This window comes from Rutidosis leptorrhynchoides, chromosome 9, assembly GCF_046630445.1.
Source record: "Rutidosis leptorrhynchoides isolate AG116_Rl617_1_P2 chromosome 9, CSIRO_AGI_Rlap_v1, whole genome shotgun sequence".
NCBI lineage: Eukaryota > Viridiplantae > Streptophyta > Magnoliopsida > Asterales > Asteraceae > Rutidosis > Rutidosis leptorrhynchoides.
In genome coordinates, this window is record NC_092341.1 from 148240056 (window position 1) to 148248612 (window position 8557).

The window sequence follows — 8557 nt, forward strand, 5'->3', positions numbered from 1 at the left end:
TATTGTTATTATTATTATTATTATAAATTATTATTGTTAATGTTATTATTGTATTGTTATTAAATATTAGTGATATTATTGGTATTATTATTATTATTAAGTATTATGAATATCATTTATTATAAGTAATATCAATTAAAACTTATTAGTATTATCATTATTAATATTATTATCATCAGTATTATTATTATTGTTATTATTACCAGTATTATAATTATTATCATTATCATTATTATTAATATATGTATTGTTATTATTATTATCATTATTATTAATGACATAAGTATTATAATTAATATCATCACCATTATTATTAAAATGATTATTAGTATAGTTATTATTAAACTTATTATCATTTGTAGAAAAATGATTACTTTTATAGATATTATTATTATCAGTAATAATAGTATTATTATCATCGACACGATTTTTATAAACATTATTTTATCATCACTATTGTTAAAAGTATTATTTTTATCATGATTATTAAGACTATCTTTTTATTTAAAATTACATTTTTATTTTTATTGCTTTAATATTATCATTATTACTATCATTATTACTACAAATAAAGTGACAAATGTTATTATCCAAAATTAATATTTTCAACATTATTATTAAATCTAATTATTTAGTATTTTGGTATTATCATTCATTTAACAAATAAATAATATTTGAATATTGTTGGGATTTAACAAGTTCATAATATACTTAAACCATTTTAAGAATTAAGAAAGCGGAAGCATGTTAATTACCAATTTGATACTTGTTATTCTTTAACCAATTAAAGTTAAATCCCAATTAGGATCAAGTTGTGAAACATACTTACAAACTATAAGCAAGAAAAGAGATTATACCTACTCCAAGCTTGTTGATAAGTGATGAAGATGATGATGATGAATGGAGCCTCAAAACTATGAAACCTCAAGTAGTTATACCCCAAGCTTATCACCAACACCTTGTACTTTGGTTAGGATTTGTTGACACTTGAATTTGGCTTCCAAAAACCAAATTATGAAACCCTTTTGTGCACAAAAAGGCCACGGCCAGAACAGCTCTTGGAGAGAGCTTTGTGCAGTTTTTTTTTATGTATTTTGCAAGTGTTACCCTCCACAAAGTGTCAAAGTGCATGTATATGGATAAGGGAAAGTATGGTCAAGTTTTGGGAATCATTAGCATGCTTTCTCCCAACTCCAAGGCCACTTCCATATTAGTTTAAATAAAATAGTTTTAAATAAGTTGAACTTTTATAAAACTATTATATATAAACTTCCATATAATTTATAATGCACATTTTATAAACTTGCATTTTAATTATGTACATTTTATATAAAACCAATTATATAAAAAAAATGTAACATAACATTATTAATTATTTAACCTATAAATAATTAAATCCATATTATATAAATTATTCCATAATTTATATATGTACACATCAAGTAGTATTTCAGAAAACCATTTTTCTTAAAGTTCAAGTGTCGCGTATTTGATCAATGATCCAATCGTTAACATCAAATACGAATAAGGTGTCGGTAAGCTTGTTATTGGGTATGACCCGACTTGGATCATAACATGTTAGCCACATTAATTTAATATGTCTCTCGGGCATACGAAATACCTTCAATCTCCCACTTGCACGAGAAACATAAGAAATTAATGCAAGTGATGGATACAGCCTAACACACCGTCCATCACTGCTAATATGTTATGACTTTGTGCCATTCAATAACATCATCCCTTTCGAGTTCCCATTTCGAATATGACAAGGTGAATCTTCCATTATTTCCTTTCGTCCTAGATGTCATGTTAAATCCAAGAGATACAGAGTGATCACTCTCTTATAGATTTAACTTTTCAGGCCTTAGACATCTGACTCTCAACGAATAAGAGGGACAAATTCCATCTTGACTACATACGTCCTAGATATACACTTTGTAATATACCTGAGTTCTTCCTTATGTACTACCATGTTTCAGAATAGCGAAGGAAAGAATCAAGGCATAATACTCGGTGAATGTCAGAACCCAATATGTATCTCAGGTCAGAGGATACAATGATATTCTCCTTTACTCAAGATTACATGTGATCAACCACAAAAGTTCTATACAGTAATTCTTGAGAGCGGGTCTTCCAATATTTGTTTCCCACAAATATCTATGAACCTTGGTTGCAACCTTGCCCCACATTCAACCTATGAATGTATACCAATCCGAGTTCATAATAGTCTAAACCTCACACTTGTTCCCACAAATGTGATCAACTACGGAATTTAGAATAATAGTTTATTCATGGATGAAATATGCTAAATTGGAACATGACTCATAATTAAATTAATACCATAATTATATTAATGAGTTTGAACTAATTCGTTCCGTTACAATACATAAAGTAGATCAATTCCAATCACTAGAATATCGAAGCCCTAACGCACAAACATGTCCCTCATGTTTTGGCCCATGTAAAAGCTTCGTGAGTGGATCCGCAACATTATGATCTGTGTGAACTTTGTGAATACATATCTTTCCCTTTTCAACCTCATCCCTGATGTAGTTGAATCTCCGCTCAATGTGACGAGTCTTTTGATGAGCACGAGGTTCCTTGATTTGAGCAATCGCACCCTCGTTGTCACAAAAGATCTCAAGAGGATCCTGAATGGAAGGGACCACTCCTAAGTCATCGATGAATTTCTTCATCCATGCAGCTTCCTGAGCTGCCAGTGAGGCGGCAATGTACTCCGACTCTGTAGTGGATAACGCAACAACCTCCTGTTTTGAACTCTTCCAAGAGACCGCACCACCATTTAACATGAAGACATAACCGGATTGTGATCGAGAGTCATCTCGATCAGTTTGGAAACTCGCGTCCACGTAACCTTTTACGGCGAGTTCCTCCTCACCAGACCCATATATTAGAAACATATCCTTAGTTCTCCTAAGGTATTTCAATATACTTTTAACAGCAATCCAATGACTGTTTCCTGGGTTATTCTGGTATCTACTTGTCAAGCTTAGAGCGCATGACACATCCGGTCTAGTACATATCATCGCATACATGATAGACCCAATAGCAGATGCGTATGGGACTTTCTTCATTCTCTCTTGTTCATCTTTCGTGGTAGGACACTGAGATGAATTGAGAACGGTTCCTCTTTGAATAGGTACCAAACCTTTCTTAGAGTTTTCCATCTTGAACCTTTTCAAGATTTTATCAATGTATGTACTTTGACTTAAACCTATCAATCTCTTGGATCTATTCCTATAGATCCCTATCCCCAATATGTATTGTGCGTCTCCAAGATCCTTAATGGAGAAGCAACTCTTTAGCCAAGTTTTGACTCCTTGCATTGTGGTAATATCATTCCCAAATAATAATATATCATCCACATATAGCACAAGGAACATTGTAGAGCTCCCACTAGCCTTCTTGTACACACAAGCTTCATCACCATTTTTAATGAAGCCAAATTTCTTTGCCTCTTCATTAAAGCGATGATTCCACATTCTAGATGCTTGTTTCAATCCGTAGATTGATTTCTTTAACTTGCATACCTTTTTAGGATTTTTCGGATCAACAAAACCTTCGGGCTGTACCATATAGACATTTTCCTCAAGATATCCATTTAGGAAAGCGGTTTTGACATCCATTTGCCATATTTCATAGTCATAGTGAGCAGCAATGGCAAATAATATCCTAATAGACTTTAGCATTGCCACTGGCGAGAAAGTTTCATCATAATCAACCCCTTGAGTTTGAGTGAAACCTTTTGCTACAAGTCTAGCTTTGTATGTATCCAAGTTTCCATGTATGTCAGTTTTCTTCTTGAAAAGCCATTTGCAATCAACTAGCTTGGAGCTAGGAGGTTGCACAACAAGTTCCCAAACTTGGTTTTCATACATGGATTGCATCTCGGCGTTCATGGCTTCCTGCCATTTATCTTTATCAATTCTTGATAAAGCATCTTTGTAGTTTATCGGTTCATCCAAATCAACCGTATAGCAACCTTCCACGAGAAACCCATATCTCTCAGGAGGATTACTAATCCTACTAGATCTTCGAACGTCTTGTGTACCTTGATCATCCACTTGATCATTTTCAACATCCTCATGTTGAGTACTAGTGCCAACCAATTGTGTATCATCGGCTTGATCTTGTACCTCTACAAGATCTATCTTCCTTTCACCATCACCTTCCATAAGGAACTTGGTTTCAAGGAATTCCGCTTTCCGAGCAACAAATACTGTTTGCTCGGATGTATCATAGAAGTAATATCCCATGTCATCTTTGGGATATCCTATGAAGATACACTTTGTGGATCGAGCATGTAGCTTATTTGCTACATAACGCTTAGGATAAGCTTCACATCCCCATACTTTCAAGTATGAAAGAGAAGGAGGTTTTCCAAACCACATCTCATGAGGAGTTCGTTCCACCTTCTTGGTTGGGGCCATATTTAAAATACGAGCCGCGGAGCTTAGACAATAACCCCAAAATGATAGAGGCAGCGAGCTTCTTGCCATCATAGATCGAACCATATCCATTAGGGTTCGGTTCCTCCTTTCGGAAACTCCATTAAGTTGGGGTGTTCCGGGTGGAGTAAGTTGTGAGATAATCCCACAACTCCTAAGATGATCTTGGAAGGCATCGCTTAGGTATTCACCTCCTCTATCGGTACGTAGTACCTTAATTGTCTTATTGAGTTGATTTTGTACTTCGTTTTGATATTCTTTGAATGCTTCAAACGTTTCGTCCTTGTGTCTTAATAAGTAGACATATCCGAAACGACTAAAGTCATCAATGAAAGTAACAAAGTATCTTTCACCTTTCCTAGTCATGGGTTTAAAGGGTCCACATACATCCGAATGTATTAATCCCAATAAATCTTTAGCCCTTTCATAGGTCCCTTTGAAAGGTACTTTAGTCATCTTGCCTTGTAAACAAGATTCACATACTTCAAACGAATCCATTTCATTTGATTTCAAAAGTCCATTCTTTTGAAGTGTATGTATTCGGTTCTTGTTTATGTGACCAAGGCGACAATGCCATAAGTAGGAATCACTCAAATCCCTTTTGAGTTTCTTGGTGCTTGTATGGTACATTGAGCTACTAGATGATGTGTCATCATGAACCAATTCATAAATTCCATTTGAAGGCGAAGCCTTGAAATAGAATACATTATCTTTAGAAACATGAATATCATCATCAATAAAATTAACAACGTAACCACATTGTTTTAAGCGAGAAATAGAAATAATGTTTCTACACAAATCCGGAGCATACAAAACATTTTCTAAAATAAGTTCCAATCCGCTTGGAAGCTTCAAAATAAAATCTCCTTGAGCTTTAACATGCACCTTTGCACCATTGCCCATATAGAGACTTGATGTTCCCGCCTTATGATCACTTCTTTTGAACCCCTGCAAAGAATTGCAAATATGAGTTCCACATCCAGTGTCTAATACCCATGTATTAGAAGAAGTAATACTTAGCTCTATATATACCATATATATATTACCTGAGGTTTGCCCTGCATCCCTCTTGTCCTTCAACTCCTTAAGGTAGACCGGACAGTTTCGTTTCCAATGACCCATCTCACCGCAACCGAAACATGGGTCTTCCTTGGGGTTTGCCTTCTCGGTGACCTTTTGCTTCTTGGCCTTGTTGATGGTTGGGGTAACCATCTTCCCCTTCCCTTTGCCTTGATAGGCGGGTCCTTTTCTCTTAGCCACCTTTGGCTTAGAGGTGTTACCTTTGGACCCACCTTGATCGATTGCTAACACGGGTAAAGCCCTTTTACCCATGCTAGTTTCCACCGTTCTAAGCATACCGTGAAGCTCACCTATGCTCTTATCCATCCCATTCATATTGTAATTAATTACAAATTGATCAAACCTTTTTGATAGGGAATTAAGGATAAGATCGGTGGCTAACTCATTTGATATGTTTAGGTTAAGACGGTTAGCACGATCAATAAGGCTCTTCATTTTGAGGACATAAGAGGAGACGGATTGGGTGTCATCCATACGACATGCATGTAGCGCTCGAACCGTTTCGAAGCGCTCGACACGTGCTTGTTGAAGGAACATCTCCTTCAATTGCGTAATCATGTCATATGCACTATGATGTTCGAAATCCTTTTGGAGTTCGGGTATCATAGTCCCAAGCATTAGACAAGCGACTTGCACCGAATCGGCGCAATACTTGTCATAATAAGCCATGCCCTCTATATCTTCCTCATCCGGTTGGTCGGGAATAGGGTCCTCCAACACATACGCTTTGTCCTCAAGTTTGAGGACAATCCTAAGATTACGGAACCAATCCATAAAGTTCGTATGGTTGAGTTTGTCTTTCTCGAGGAGAGACCTTAATGATAGGTTGTTTAGGTTAAGTGGTGCATGTTGTTGTTATTTGCGGCCATCTACAAAATTTAACAAAGTCCTTTTAAGTATCGATTTTAAATTTAATAAACAATACCCTTTTATTTTTAATTGTTTTATTAAATCTTAGAATCCAACGGTAAATCAAATTTCGGTTAGGTGACCTTTATCCCGTTATTTGATTTAGCTAGGTAGTCATTTATGTGACAATTGCAATCCTTTTGCAACTTCTAAGTTATGGGATCATGCAATCCTTTTGCATGGCATATTTATCCCATCAACGCCTATTTGTTCCTCATGCTTCGGTGACCCTAAGTTCATGATTCCTAAATCAAGTCGTCCTACTTGTGTAAACATGTAGACTTAACATACAAGTGGTTAGGTGACCTTTATCCCACATGTATGCGAAGTGTACCTTATTCATATTAGTTCACTCATGACGGTTAGGTGACCTTTATCCCATCAAGAGATTCCTAATATGTCTAAGTGTTTCCACAAAAGGATGGCGTTTAACTTGTTTACCTTGTTTTAGTTAAGGGATTTTAAGTTTTCATAAATTCTAGTTTAAGAAAACATTTGCCATACACCAACATGCATTTGGTGTATAGTTCATTATGAAAAGCCAATTTCATGTCTATAAACCATTTTATATATATGATCCTAATCATGATCTTAATAACCGTTTATTAATGTCCTTTTAGCCATTTTTAATTCAACCAATTAAATTGTCGTTTTGCATGTCGTTAATTAATGTATAATTTAACCAATTAAATTTCCATTTTGCTTGTTGTTAACTTGTGTGATTAACTTGTAGCATACAAACATACAATCCACAATCATACAATAAACAACCATACATGCAAAACAAATATGTTCACAATCAAGCCATTTTGGTAGACATTTGTTTAGCCAAAAACAAATGCCACCGGATAAGGGGTAATTACACAAAGTAGGAGATTTCAAATCTCCCACTTAACCTTGCATCCAAATGCTTCTTCATGTGTTCTTCAAGTCTTCATCATTCTTCATCATTTTACAAAATATATCCTAATACATTTTGTCTAAAAAATGAAATTACAACCTAATCTATTTTACATACCAAATATAAAATAAATTACATAACCAAATGAATTATTACATGCCAAATGAATAAATATTATTACAAACCAATTGAATAAATATCAATCAACCATGCATGCAACCAAACACAAGGTCAAGGCTTAGATTGTGAACATCATCAACATAAGTGATAGGCAATACAGAATCACAAGTGATCGGCAACACAGAATCACAAGTGATTGGCAATACAGAATCACAAGTGATCGGCAACACAGAATCACAAGTGATTGGCAGTACAGAATCACAAGTGATTGGCAGTACAGAATCACAAGTGATTGGCAGTACAGAATCACAAGTGATTGGCAGTACAGAATGCAGAATCACAAGTGATTTTGGCCAAAATGACAACCACCCAAAACCGAAAATTTTACATTCTACTTCATGCATGTTCATAGAATGCAAAATTATAGTGGGTTTAATAACCATCTCGAAGCATATTTCAACAACTTCGGCTCTAGATACCATTGTTGTAATTTAACAAGTTCATAATATACTTAAACCATTTTAAGAATTAAGAAAGCGGAAGCATGTTAATTACCAATTTGATACTTGTTATTCTTTAACCAATTAAAGTTAAATCCCAATTAGGATCAAGTTGTGAAACATACTTACAAACTATAAGCAAGAAAAGAGATTATACCTACTCCAAGCTTGTTGATAAGTGATGAAGATGATGATGATGAATGGAGCCTCAAAACTATGAAACCTCAAGTAGTTATACCCCAAGCTTATCACCAACACCTTGTACTTTGGTTAGGATTTGTTGACACTTGAATTTGGCTTCCAAAAACCAAATTATGAAACCCTTTTGTGCACAAAAAGGCCACGGCCAGAACAGCTCTTGGAGAGAGCTTTGTGCAGTTTTTTTTTATGTATTTTGCAAGTGTTACCCTCCACAAAGTGTCAAAGTGCATGTATATGGATAAGGGAAAGTATGGTCAAGTTTTGGGAATCATTAGCATGCTTTCTCCCAACTCCAAGGCCACTTCCATATTAGTTTAAATAAAATAGTTTTAAATAAGTTGAACTTTTATAAAACTATTATATATAAACTTCCATAT